The following is a 15,459-nucleotide window of genomic DNA, read 5'->3' as shown; positions in this document are numbered from 1 at the left end:
GAGATTTCACGCTCCCATGCAATCCATCCATCTGCAATGGGATTCACCGAGTCCTGGTTTCACGTTGTTATCTTATAGATGTAGTCCAAATCATCATCACTTTCACAGTCGTGCACCGGCTTTATATAGCGCGATCCTTCAGCAAGGTCCAGGCGTATAACTACGCATAGTGAGTTCTTCTCAAAAATCATCTTGCGCTTATTTAGATTAATCACCCCGTTCATGTTAGTGGCCCAAAAAATTTCTAAGAGTGCGGGGTAGGGATTGGTGTCATTAACAATCTCTATCACTTCGAAGTCTGCTAGCGTGCTTGCTCCCTCAATATCCACAATGATTCCTTGCAATTGCCCCATGGGTATTATCTTCTGCTGGTTTTCCATTCGCAGATGAATAGGAGACCACTACAGCATAGGTCTCTTCATTCGCTCCCATGTCCGCTTCGGCAAAAAAATTGTGTCTGATCCTAAATCCAGAATTATTTGGTCCATTTTGTATTCTCCAATTTGTGCAGTTAACCTTATTTCTCTTCCTGTCCTTGTCTTATGCTTTCCAATCTTTCTGATCACGCATGGTTCTCTTGGTGCAGTCCCAGTGCGTCTGTTAATGGGTTCCTACAATCCTTTTACAGCTTTACTGTCTCACAGTAACTTCTTACATGTTTCCAAGAACATTGTGAGCATTGATGGGTCCATCTCCGGCTCGGGTCTATCTTTTCTTCCTTAATTGGATGCCTCCATGAAGCTCTTCTTAGCTTCCATGAAGGTTTCCCGAGCGCACTCCAAATCAAACTCTGCTTCTTTCCCCAGAGCTTTCCAAACCCAAGTACTATCTTCTAGTTTTTTTCCTTTGTCATCTCCCATCGCGATTCCACTTCGGAGCACAATGTTCACATTTGGATCTTCCTCACGCAGCTCAGACCTCATCATCTACAGGTTCTGAGTCAGGGGAGGTGGTAGCGCTCCTTTGTCACGTATCCTAGCTATCAGTGTAGGACAATCTTTCATCTCATGATCAAACAAGTTTCAATACAAACATGACAGGGATGTTGGATTTGTAAAATCGCAGGCATAATGTCCTGGCCCTCCGCAATTGTAGCATATCAATTGTCCACAACCTCTTCCAGGTCCTCCTCCACCTCGGCCTCGTATGCGCCCCTGACATCCTGTTCGCACCACTCCTACATTTTGGTATAGGGGCCATGATTTGGCCTGAACTCTATAGGTGAGAGTTCTATCTATCATCAACTCATAGCTTCTACAAGTGTGATCATCATGTCCCACCGACCTACAAAATTTACAGAACAATTGTTGCGAATTTTGTGTATACTTCTGTAACAAATGGTAGTTGTCTGTAGCATTTTTTCCTCCTATTTGACAAATCATGCACAACAAAGCAAGCGTCGTGCTAGATCCTACATGTGCTTTTGGCCTTAATGGCATCGGTCCTCCTCCCGTGAGGTAATTTGCAAAAACTGGACAATGGTCCTTGTCATGACCTTGACCTTTGCATTTTATGCACCACACCTCTTCATGCACTTCTGGTCGAGTTGTCCTATCCTATTTTAGACTCTGCATCTGAATTCAGAAATTCTTTAGCTGCGCGTGGATTTTCTAAACTCCTAAGTTAGGATCTTGCATCGGGGTCTCATGTAGCCTCATGGCGATTTCTAAGGCCTCTTCCTGAGTCGTTAACTTTTGCTACAATAGCGTGCTCCTTAAATATGGCATTAGCGATGATAAAAACCATTCACGATGTTTCCCCTTTGTCAAATTCATATTAGCTTCGCGAATCACGCATTTCAGTCTTTGATCTAGCTCCCAAGGAGTCTTGCCTGGTAGCATCATGATTTCCTTGAATGTAATGATCAACTGTTCTTTAGACTTTGGCCTGCTAAATTCTCTGTTTAGCACTGCTTGGATATCCCCTATTCTCGCATTTGGATTATCATTGGAGTGCTTAATATACCAGGTCAGTGTGTGGTCCTGCAGGGTGCTAACTAGTGTCACCTTTTTTATATTATCATCTGTAACTCCTTATGCTTCCCATACAGCTCTTACAACAAACCAAAATTGGTTCAGATCCTCGTTTCCTACTCCCTTGAACACAGGCAACTTTATCATGCTTGCCATATTGAATTACGGTGGTGGCAGAGGTGGTACGTGTGAAGATGGAGGTAATGGCAGCGAAGCCGATGGTGGTGTGGGTGGAGGTGGTATTCGTAGAATTCTTTGCCTTATCAGATGGATCACACTTCACGATGAGACCTTCACAAGTTCTTCCTCGTCCCCTCACAGAGGTGAAATCAAGGGGCTATTTTCTTGTCCCTTACTTCCTTTGTTCCTGTAGGTTTTTCCACTTCGCGTAGCCCCAAACATCAAGGTAATTGCGTAACCCTCTTTTTACACAATAGCATTTAATCCAAGTATTCAAAGACTTTACGTACTTACCTCATGGTCCTTTGAGAAAGTGTTGCTCTGCCTCACTGCAGCTAACTAAGGTGTCAATCGCAAACTCAGTAATGAATCCTCTTATAATTTGATCAAGCCAATGATCAACGACGCGTGTGATATTATCTTCCAATGCTTCCAACCTACACACTAACTCTGGGGTCCATACAATAAGACCATCAAGTTTCCACCTTCCTTGGCTATTTGCTAGCTTCGTGATTCACTTGTACAACTCAGTAGGGAAATACGCGAAGAAGATTTCGTGGATCTCTATGTACAAGTAGCAGTCTAACCACTCTTCTTTTGATAGTCGCGGGTTCCTATTTTCCTGTGCCATGAACTCATGAATTCTTTTGTCCAACCAACCTTCAATTTCCTTCTTAGTTGGATTCCAATGATACGATGTCAGACATCTCTATGTAGAGTCCTGTCCTGGAAAAGGAAACCATTTGTTGGCTTGATGGGGCCTGACCTAGGTTTGGAGTTGATAAGCCAAACAAATCCCTACACTACTGGCCCTTTCGGCATTAGCCCGTAGAGCACAGACTGAAGTCTCACCTGAAGTAGTATGTGAGGATGCTAGAACCAAGTTTCCACACCCTCAAGATGTCTATGTTGTCGATTTAGTCCAACTGTGCCTACCTTCACTTAGGTCACTTCATGCACTATTCTGACTTGTGATACCTTCGCGATCTGCTATAATTGTCCTTTGTGTAGCCCTAACCAGGGGCTGACGTGATTTTTTGCTGCTATGGCAACGATTTGTGCTATTTCCCCAAGTTACACCGCATATCTTACTTATCCTCTTATATATGTTAGCCAACTTCACGTAAACAGATATTTTAACTCACATTCACTTAATCAACATGGTTATATATGTTCACGCACCATATAAACAATAGAGATGAAATTTATACCCAATATATTTGATATAGAAAATAGGAAATAAATACATAGAATTGGTGTAAAACTTCTCTTTATTAATGCTTCAACAGTTACAGACTTGACTCGCCCTGCACACTCAGCTGCATTGGTCCGCGCACTCAACTGCTGATTACCAAGCCTTTGTGCACTCAGTTGTAGAGCCTTCTCCTACTCTACGACCCAAAACTAGACTTTACACTTAGATACGACTCAACTCTTCATCCTTAGACTTCTTAGCTTGATTCTTTTACATCTTAGAGCCTTGCTCTACTTATACAATCCCATGGTCCATAGACCATGGGTAGATCTCTATAGTCGACCTTAGATTACAAAATTGAGGGTGGATAACCCTATGACTCATTTACAAGCTACGAACTCTACGCCCACAAAATGCGGAGTCTTTACATCGGAGTTACAACTTCTGACCAAGATTTGGGCTTTAAGCCCCAAAACTTCCCTTGGGCAAACCCGCACCCAACACAAGTTGTTTGGATAAATGTCCATTCTTTATAGGCATGTTGCTAGCCCTACAACTAATTTACACATCAGCAGTGGCAAACCAAGGTCTTCCTAAGATGAGAAGATAGCCATTAAACTTGATATATTCCCAGGAGAACCAAGAAATCAATAGGATACTCCCAGGATTCGATGGATACCATTACATCTTCAACAATTCCCTCAGGAGCTACTGTGAATTTGTCTGCAAGCTGCAACACTATGGTGGTCTTATTCAAGGCCCCTTGAAGATTGAGCTTTAAAATGATTTCCTTAGTCATCACATTGATTGCATCCCCAAGATCAATCAAGGTATTAGGGACTATACTTCCATCAATTTGAACATCCACTACTAGGCTTCCAGGGTCTCGGTATTTCAGGAAGATCACCCTCCCAAGTATTAGGTTATATAGTTTCCCAACATCATTGATGGTGGGGGTGTCAGTTTTTCTTATCTTAGGATTTTTGAAACATTTTTCCTTGATAAGCTTATTATAGATGGGAACATATTTAATAGCCTAGAGAAGGGGTATCTTAACACAAAAATTATTTAATTCTCCCAGAAGTTCAACCTTTTCTAGGGTATGTTGGCTAGGCTGGATCAACCTTTTAGGAAAGGGAGGCAGATTGAATTCAGGAGCACTTTCTTCCAAATCTTCTTCAAGCTCTTCAAGTGAGAGGGTGGATGATTATTTGGGAGCACTCTCCCAGACCGAAGGTTGATCTCCTGGATTTCCACAACATAAGTAGGATATGATGTCTCTCCATTGTAGACCTATTGTGCTTGCTTGTTGTTTGGGTTCAGATTAGGCTGAGCAGGAATTTAAGTTTGCTTAGGTGAATTAGGATGAGTGAGATTAGGGTAATTGATAGACATCTCCTCCAGAAAGCATATTGATGGTTTCCAACATATCATCCATGATGTTGAGGGTGATAACACCCTAGGTCCTTGGGTTGAAAACCACAATAGAGCATAGGGCAAACCACAACAAGAAATGCTCAAGAAAACAATCTAAATGCTTATGCTACTGAACTGGGAAGAAGTGACCTTACCTGGAGGTCCTATGTTTGGGTAGATCCCGCAGGGTTCAAACCCTCTGCTTCCTCCAATGCCTTTGAAACCTTTAAAGTATCCAAGTAAAGCATATACAACAACAATGACATAAAGAATATTCATGAAAGAAAATGAAAAATTATGCATTAATATAAGATTTATAAACACATCACAACATGTTTCAATGCATAAACATGACAATTATCAGGAACAGAACAAAATTTCTTTATTGATGTAAGCTACAAGAAAGATGTTAAACTACAACCTGAGTCTTCCTCCAGCTCCAAGTGGAACCATCCTCCAGAACTGTCCTATCCCGGCCTCAACAATCTTCCTCCATCAACATACACAAGGATATCACAAGAGGGATCAAGGATATCTCAAAAGAGGAAACAAGAGTTTCCTAAATCTTGGGGTGTGTAGGAGGCACAGGGATTTCATCAGACTTGATCAGGGATCAATCAACTATAATATCAATATCTCATCTCTTCTCCCCTTTAGGCCTTCCCATGGAGGTTTATTTATACTTCTCCAAATTAGTTTTTTTAGTTGGGAAACAGTTGGGCCATGGGCTATAGTAGGTGAATAATAGGTAAAACCCATAAACACTACCCAAAATTAAGGATATTTATTATTTTTTAGTGTTTTAAAAAATATACGTAGGTTGGGTATATGCTGACCCGTGTGTACATGCTTTTAACATAGTGCAAAGTAGCGTATAGGAAATAAAACAATGTTTTCTAGATTTTGGACCAAGTCTGGAAAGGAAGGGTTGCCCTAGGCCATAACTAGAGCATCAAATCTACCAAGAGTGGTAAATGGTGCTATAACAGATGCCCCCTAATATATGAGGTCAGAAGGGGTGCATGATGGCCGAAATGTATTAATTGTATAGAAGGAATCATGCCGAGACTGAGGATGAGTTCACTAGAATTCAACCTGCCAAGCCAGTGAAAGAGATAAGAAAGAAACTGTTGTCTAAGGTGGGCATACCCATGCTTAGAGATGGTAAAGTATATCCATATGTCAAGTATAAAAGTGGATCTAATATGCATACACGTATAAAGGAACTAATAATACATAATAGATCATCCGATCATATCCAAGTAAGTACATGTCTAAATATCACATATAAAGAACTGATAAATGATGTTGAAGTATGAAGTTGATCACTGAAGTCATAAATATGGTCCAAAAAGTACCAAGTCAAATGGTGGAATAAATGGTACTACAATACAACTTGGGTGCCAACATATAGGATGTCAGTGTAATGAATTGCAACATATAAGGTGGATGGTGTCAACTAGCACAAACAGAAGCAAGTGAACCAAGAAATGTTGAGGCAAACCCGAGGTCTTCACCGATTTTCGTGGTACATTTCTACACAATGGGAATAAATTATCTGAAGTCGACCATGTGAGAAATCATTTGATTATCGGTCATTAATGTATACCATTAAAAAACACGAGGCTACTCAATGATAATGATGATGAGAGCCAAGGTACCAAGTACAAACTAACAAGTACGAATAAATGAGTTGTAGTCGAACACTAGGAACAATCTATCAGTCAAGAGACAATGATGAAAAGTTTACACTTGCTGGTCTCATTGTCCTAGAGAGGAATTACTTAAATATTTATAGATGTTCATTCAGTGTTTGTTGTCATCCTTGCTTACATCTCCTCCAAGCTTTTCAATTCAAAGAGTACTCGACATGTCAAATAAATAAAAAGCTCCTCCTTTGCCAGAGGGTTTGCTAGATCTTTTCATTGGGGTCCTTTATGCAAGTAATCGCTTTGCTGTGAGGAAGACATGGATATTTTTGAGCCAACGTTTGTGAGACAAGCTATCTTCATTCTTCCTAACATTATCTTCATGATCGTTCCCTGAGCTTATAATATTTGTCAAATAGATTGTTTTGTAGGAGGGTCATGGTCCCTGATGTACTAGCAAGGGTGGCAAAGATTGTTCCAAGTTTTTTTACTATATATGTTATATCAAAATGAAAACTCTCTTCGTTGAAATCAGATGCTTCTTTAGAGTCAAGCAGGGCCAACAACGAAATTATCTTGAGGACTTGAAATTTTCAAGAAGAGGCAGATCCTCTAGTTGGGAAATCAACCACGCTTCTTGATTTTAAGAATATCAAGAGCGAAATGGGAATCAGGATGACTAGTGAGGATAGTGATGAGCGATCTCCATCATTTGTTAATTATTCAGGCATATCCTCAACTTCCAAGCACATCTATGAAGTCACACCTTGAAAACGAGCTAGAAAAGTTGCAGCTTGAACTGAAATGGCTTCATGAGATGTACAACCAAGCATGTGAAGAAGCAGTCAACACACAAAATGCCAGAGAGATGCACATTCAGAGAATAGAAGAGCTAAAGAAAGTGGAAGCAACAAAATAAAGAAGAAAAATTGTAGGCATTGAAACTTGTGCATTGGTTCTAAGGATTCTTGTTTGTTTTGGCATGCTTACGATGAGAACGAAGACCCAACTCAACTCCAAATATCAGCGCCCCTGCATCCACAACACACACAAGTCAAAACATTGAAACCGAATCAAAAGATCGACAACCAAGCCAATCTGGAGTGCAGCGCTGCACTTCTAGACTATGGCGCTGCATGTAGACCTTTAGCGCTCTACGTAGAGCCATCCTATAAAAAATTCTGAAAGTGCCTGGAATTGAGATTGCACATGGAGAGAATTCCAAAGCATGTTTGCTTAGAGTCTTGGAGACACAGAAGATGGTGTTGAAAAAAGAACAAGGAATGGCCTCTGCTTGAGCTGTAGCTACTAGTTTTAACATGGATCAAAGATGGCAGATCCTACAAAGTATGGTCAGAGGAACAACGACAAGCATGGCTTTTGTCAGAACTACAAGGGAAATGTCCCTTGTTTGGGCTAGATCTCCCGAAAAAAAATGAGGTTCGAGATGTTCTAGACACATTTCATGTGATATCTGAGCTTCCTATTGACAACTTTGGAGCTTACATTATTTCGATGGCAACTGCAGCATCAGATGTTTTAGTAGTTGAGTTATTACAACGAGAATGCCATGTAAAAAGGCCATTACGTGTTGTACCATTATTTGAGAAACTTGCAGATCTAGAGGCTGCTCCTGCCACTTTGGCTAGATTGTTTTCAATAAACTGGTACAGAAATAGAATCGATGGAAAGAAAGAAGTCATGATTGGTCACTCTGATTCTGGAAAGGATGCTGGTAGACTAAGTGTAGCTTGGGTTTTGTATAAAGCACAGGAGTACCTTATTAAGGTTACAAAAGAATTTGGTGTTAAGTTGACAATGTTCCATGCTTATGGAGGAACTGTAGGCAGGGGGAAGGCCCAACCCATCTGGCCATATTGTCACAACCTCCAGATACAATTCACGGCTCTTTTCGGGTCACTATTCAAGGGGAAGTTATAGAAAAGTCTTTTGGTGAGGAACATTGGTGTTTCAGAACTCTCCAACGATTTACTACTGCCACTCTAGAGCATGGAATGCGGCCTCCAGTTGCACCAAAGCCCGACTAGCATGCACTGATGGATGAAATGGTTGTTGTTGCTACAAAGGAGTACAGATCAATTGTTTTCTAGAACCTGAGATTCGTTGAATATTTTTGTTCGGCAACACCAAAATTGGAGTATGGTCGAACGAACATTAGGAGTTGCCCCTCAAAAGGAAGCCAAGTGGAGGAATTGAGGCACTCTATGCCATCCTATGGATATTCGCTTGGACACAAACTCGATTTCATCTTCCTGTTTGGCTAGGATTTGGTGGAGCATTCAAGCATGTTATGGAAAAGGATATAAGAAATCTCCATACGCTACAACAACATGTGTACCATTTGTTGATCAGGTTCCCTTAGTTCCATTATATCGACCTGACACAGTATTGCCTCAACGTACACCATTGCTTGATGCTTATGCTTTGCAAGCATCAGATCCATATACTTCTATGTATCAGAGGCAGGCCCTGCCTCCTGCTGATCCATTGCCTATGAGGAACGGGTTGTTATCTGATATTGATTATCATGTGGTAGATCTAGGGCTTGAATATTTACACAGTCAGAGAACATCCAAGGAGGGATAAGAACAACAGATCAATCAAACAACTCCAAAATTCGTGCAGGTGGGTGCAAGGTGACCAGTAAGTTCAATTTTTGAGAGAGGCATGTGGCATTATTCGAATTTTTCTAGGAACCAATGGCAAATGTTTTAGCCATGAAATCAGCAGCCTGAGTTTTTGAAGGGGATAGATGGTAGCGTTCAAATATTCAAATGGACAAGTGGCAGAGTTTGTGGGCTTAAAAATCAACAGTTGTTAAAACCTTCCAGATTTCCAGTGATGAAACTTTTAGCAGTTCCATTTCAAGAGATTGCAGCAAATCTATTTTGATGAGATCTAATTAAATTTATGTAATTTGACCACAACAAATATTTTATTTTGATTTTTGTTTTAATTATTTTGATTCCTATGCTTAGGAACTTATAATTAATATGTAATAGAGTCTATATATAGTGATTTTTGAAGATGTAGAGGTTTGATTTTGGCAGTAGAGGTTGTTTGACATTTTGTAAAGTTTTCATGCATATCATTTTTAATAAAGCAGTTTTCTGACCTTTGGGCCTGGGATCCATCACAGTGTTTATTGTTCAGTATGTTTTTCCTGTAATTCACTTACATATTTTGTTTCTCTACCTTGTTATAGCATTATCTAAGAGATATGTTAGGAATCCATCTGTAACGATGCTCCTTTCATGATGATTTTGTTGTTAGATGTAATGGTTGTCTTTGCAGAATTCATCCTTTGCTAGATGCTCTATTGAGCAACCTCATGTTTCTCTTTCATCTAACGCTGCTACTATAGATCCATCCCTTGTTTGATGCCTGCAGGGCAATGGGCTTTCTCCCCTATTCTTCTCAAATTCACAATATTTATCTAGCTGACCATGGCACTTACTTTCCCCCAAGTTTTCCGGTAGAAACTAGCATCGACTCCATAGCCCAATGATCCTTTCTTTTGCTGTTTCGACCCAAAAACCTTTCAAACAAATTCCCATACTCCATAGCTAGCCTAAAATTTTATTCATTGCAGCCACATCTGATTGGAAAAGAGAGAGTCCTCTCTGGTATGGCAGGGCTAGATGCCAGATTGAAGCTTGGTCTGTGGTTACCTCAGAATTTCCTTTTGTCAGCTTTGAGGCACATTCTGAGTGCTAACATATTGGCATCGTTGCTGGGGACAAGGTGACAGATCTTCTCCGGGAAAGATGATTCAAGTTGTAGATATAATTGCTGATGGTGGACAACAGTCAAACACATATGAAGGCTGAAATCATCTCCCTAATGACTCCACTATTCTAAATCCCGAGTTTCAAAGTATTGATGGTGGCTCCATTGACTAAATGAAGGACTCAGATGTTTCTTCTATTTGTTCAAGGTATTCATGTATCGATTTTTTTAATCTTCCTGGTTTTCCTTATAAATTACCAAAGGATGCATATATTTTGAGTAATGGCCCTAAATCCAATGGGGAAACTTTGACTCTTGAACATGTAGCAAATTTCAAAACATTTACAGAATCTCTTAGAGTAAAAAAAGAGGATGTTTTTATCTGATTGTCGTATGATTCGTTTCAAGGGAAATGTAAATGATGGATTGAAGGTTTTCCTATCAGATCTATTAAGTCATTTGTAGATTTTTGGCATATCTTTCTTGAAACATGGATGGAGAAAGAAGAAGCATTCGAAATAGAGGTGGCCTCTATTCAAGGCTTTAGAGAATGGGAAGATATATGCACGGATGATGAGGTAGATGAGAACTTTGCTTCATATCTTTCTTCTTATCTAAAATCATGTCGATGTAGCCATGAATTTAAGCTCAATTTTTTGCAAGAGTTTGCCATCAAAATTGAAGGAGATATAATTGAATTGGAGACCCAAATATAGTCCCAGGGTCTGGACTATCAAGTCCCATTCTTTGGGGACCTTTTCCAGCAAAAAAAAGAGAAGGTAAGGCTGCCTGTGGATATTGGTATTGATAGTTTGCAGCTGGAAGCATGTATTGAGGAGTTAGGGCAGCAAACAGAGTCTGGTTTCTTTGATCCTATTGTAGCGTACATGGAAATTTTTTTATTTTATTTTATTTTTTAATTTTTAATTTTTGTTTATTTATTTATTTATTATTATTATTTATTTATTTATTATTTATTATTTATTATTTATTATTTATTATTTATTATGTATTATTTATTATTTATTATTTATTATTTGTTTTTATTTTTTTTAATTTTTAATTTTATTTATTTTTTATTTTTATTTATTTATTTATTTTATTTATTTATTATTATTTTTATTTATTTATTTATTTTATTTTTAATTAATTAATTAATTAATTTATTTATTTTTTTTTATTTTTTTTTCAGTTTGAATGATAGGTCAGATTGTCTTTTACACAACCAGACTCCTTATGTGCATGTATGGCTATCAACCTTTCTTGTTGTGTCTTGGTTGAAGCACTTCCAAGCAACATCCTTGTCACAGTTACTTGATTGGTTGATCTGGCATTACAACATCACTTGATCTATTGATTTTTCTGCAAAGTAGAATAGGTTTGTGTATAAATAAGTTGCCCAAGGCAGCATTTCAGTTCTCGGTATTTGTTTATGTATAGGTTGCAGTATGTGCATGTTTTATGGATTGGTATAAGTTGTTTTGCGTTCGTAGTTGTTTGACCATATTTCGCAATGGATGAGGTACTTGGTCAGTTAGAGCCTAGATTGACCTCAAGTTGAAGGGAGGCAATCCTAGGGTAACTACAAACCACACTTAACCTGGTAGCTAGCCCTACCAGGTTAGGAAAGGGCTCTCTCCTTGTCAATCTCAGTTAGGATGGTTGCAATTATGACTTGAGATGACTGAATTGAATATATATTTTAGGCTAGGTATAGGAGTTCAGAGAATTTTGTTTGGTTTTTGATGTTTGGTTGCTCGATCAATTGGAGAACATAGATTGGGTCTGGGAAATCAACTCAAGGATACAGTCATGTTCTGTGGGGAAAGGTAGACAAGGGTTTATGTACTAGAAATGGACTTGAGATGGTAGTTTAAGATAGCTGAGGGGTTGAGGAGGGCATAAAGAAACTATGAGTCCTCTTCAAATAGTTGAAAACATTGAAAACCAAATGCATTCCCAAGAAAAAGCACAACAGTGTATTTTGTCTATTCACCTTGATTCATTTAGTTTTAGAAGAGAAAGATATATTTGGATACATATAAAACACAAGAAAAACTTATTACAAATAAGAAACAATACATAAACTCAATGTCACAAGAATCCCACAAAAATAGTTGTGAACCCTGGTTTTATTCCTTGCCAAACTGCTGTAGAGATATACAATAGAGTTTAGAGCTTGCACAAGAGTCCAACCTTTACCAATGAATCAAAGAGTACATGATATAGGAAAGGAAACTACTCAAGCTATCTATCAGGGTTCGAAACCATGAGAAGAGGAGTGGTTTCAACCATATCTAAACTAAGAACACAAAAGTAGGCAGTGGAACAACTTGCCTCTAAAACTTAGGAAACCAATTCATTCATCATCAAAACCACTTGAAACTTGATGTATCTACCCTATGAGGTTTTTTTCATCCATATTTACATCAAATACATCATTTACCATGCATACATTTACCAAGGAATGAGGAAAAAGTTAATTTCCTAGAAAACTAGGAAAAATCCAGAAATTTAAGCAAAACGAGTAAAATCAGTTTAATGCATAGTGCCATTTCAGGGCCCGTTTTGGAGGCCTTCCCGGTGTCTAAATCAGGTGCAATTTTCCTTGTTGGAAATACCTGCCTGTCTAGTTTCTGGAACAATTTGATTTTTCTAATTTGGAGCTCATTTGCACCTCCAAAATTTGATTCTCCCAAGACTGCTTCCTGTGTGGCAAAAAAGTGGCAGAGAGGGCACTTTTTGGGTGTTTTTTGCCCTTTTGCTGACCAAGACCTTGTCCAAATCTTCTCAATATTTCTAGGTTTACTTATTTTTCCATTCCGATTCCAAATATGTAGGCCATTTTGCAAATAGAGGTCCCCATGAAAAGCGCAGCGCCAATGGCGTTGCGCACCTATTAGAAAAACCCGTTTTTCAAATTTCAAAATTCAAAAATGACAAAAATCGATCAAAATTTCCTGAAATTTGGCATGAGGAATCCTTGTTAGATGCTTTTTTGGGCCTATGATGCTTCAGCCAAGATCTTGAGTTTATCTTGCTCTTTCTTGTTCCTCAAAACTCTTCTTAGTTTGGATTTTAGCCTCTTTGTCCTTACATTACAAATCTTGTTCCGGGCTAGGTAGTGGTAAGCCATGTGGCAAAGCATCTTTTTCTCTTTGTTTTCCTTCTCAAGCAACCTCTCCAAGTGCATATTCACCTTCTCCAAAAAATACTCCCGATCATTCTCCATTTCTTGTTCAATGGAGGTCAACTTGACCTTTGCCCTCTTGGACCTTTGCTGGTTTTCTTTGATCATTTGCAGCTCCATGGGGTATTGTTTGTCAGTAAGCTGCTTGTTTCCTTGCTCAAGGTGGCTAATGACCCATTTATCTCTCTCAAGGTTAACTGATAAGGCTCGTATTTCAGCCTCCTTCTCTTTGATAATCATGTCCTTGATTCTTGAGCCTTGAGAGCCCAAGTCAGTGACATCCTCCTCCATCAAAATAAAATCCCCGTCTTGTCGTTCAGTAGGGCCCTCCTCATGCATCTTCTATTTCCCTTTGTCTCTTCTCTTTAACTACTAGCCAACATGTATAGCTGGAGAAGAAGGAAAAGCCCCTTCCACCCCTGGTGGAGACATTATTTTCCTATGATCTGGTGAAGTAGGCGAGACCCCTTCCACCCCTGGTGGAGATAGTACTCACCTGGAAGTAGCAAAAAGACTCCTTGTGCCTCTCTCATAAGCGACAAATACTAGCACACCTGTAGTTTCGGTCTCAGGGACACCTGGCTGTCCTGATGGTCCTCCTTCCTCTTGAGGCACTGATGAAACCTGAGGTCCTTTGAACATCTCATGGGCAATAAAGGTCTCCCATGGTATGTTCTGCAAGTTTAACTGGTGCAAGACAACAATCTTAATCAATGAGAAGTGGTAAATGCTACTAAGTTGCTGAGGAAAAGGTTTTCTTTGAACATAGTGGGCCATCTTCTCAATGTTCCTGTATATAAAGTAAGGGAGGTTCATCATCCTTACCCTAGTAAAGTGCATCAACAACCTGATATGATATGCATACAAGCGGGAAAACCTTCCTTCACATGTGAAATATTTGATGATAAGCTTCATGAGAGGGGAAAAACTATTCTCCAAGTATTTGAAAGGAAATACTCTGCTGATTTTGCTGTGATATCCAACCTTAATGTAAGGCTCATAATGTTCTCTGTCCACATACTGCCCTTTATTCCATTGCTCACCTACATTAGGGATGCCTGTTGCTTCTGAAATGGTGGTAGGTGACAAGGTGAAGGAGACACCAGCAAGGTTCACTTGGCCATTATGTAGATGGGTGACAAACAACCTGGCAAGCTCATGATGAAACTTTACCCTCTCCACCATTTCACAAAACTCATAGCAAGACTGATGTCTAAAACTAGATATAGAAAGAGGACAAGAAAGCAATTCTGTGAGACTGATAGGTTCCTCCCGGATGATCTTTCCCCCTTTGTGGGGTTTTCTTGGCACATGTGCTTCTCTGGAAGTGTCACTGAAAGTTTCTTCCTCCCTCTCATAGTCTATGTCTCCCTCCATGGATTTTTGATAATGTGATAGGTGATGTAAGATGAAGGATTGTAGTGGGACCAAGATGAGTATGAAGAGATTTTAAAATATAAGGTAAGTGAGATGTATGGGGATGTGAATGCTTGAGGGAATGTTGGGCTTTTAGGGAATGATGGGAATGAGGGGAGTGATTAGGGTTTAGAATGTGGAATAAAGGTGTGATAATGAAGTAGGTGTAGTGAAGATGTAGGATTTGGGAGTTAGGGTTTGGGAATAGTGTAATAGGGCTAGGGTTTGATAAGGGAGTGGGGGATTTTGGGGAGTGAACTTTGATGATTGAGGGATAGGGAATGGGACTTGGAAAACTCAGTATGAATGAAGTAAAAGAGAACAACAAATGACCTTTGATAGCTTGTGAGAGGTAGTTTAGCAATTAGTTAGGGTTTGTGTTTAACAATTAGTTAGGGTTTGTTCCAAAGGAAGCCAAACACACTCGAGCAACCAAGCACAACTCTTTTTAGCAAGGAGGAATGATATACTTACTTGAAACAGGCAACAAATGGTTTTTTAGGAAGTTTGGAGGCGATTTGAGGCAATTCTAGCTTCCCCAACATGTGCGCAGCACTTGCTAACAAGTGCGTAGCGCCATTTATTGCACAGTGCCCATGTAAATTAACATAGCATGAGCTCAATAGGTATGCAATGCACTTTTAATGTGTAGCATTGGGGAAATAATGCATAGCACCCGTGAACTTCAGC

The 15,459-nt window shown here is 39.4% G+C and overlaps 1 pseudogene; it reads left to right on the top strand.

The window, feature by feature from the left end:
• The window catches only part of LOC149220955 (phosphoenolpyruvate carboxylase pseudogene), an 89,115-nt pseudogene extending 80,319 nt beyond the window's left edge, over nt 1–8,796 (top strand).
• The last annotated feature ends 6,663 nt before the right edge of the window (nt 8,797–15,459 follow it).

This window comes from Pinus tabuliformis, chromosome Q, assembly GCF_031772625.1.
Source record: "Pinus tabuliformis cultivar Carrire ecotype Pingquan chromosome Q, CPIR1, whole genome shotgun sequence".
Taxonomy (NCBI): Eukaryota; Viridiplantae; Streptophyta; class Pinopsida; order Pinales; family Pinaceae; genus Pinus; species Pinus tabuliformis.
The sequence above is the reverse complement of the archived record's forward strand: the minus strand, read 5'-3'. Positions and strand labels throughout refer to the sequence as shown.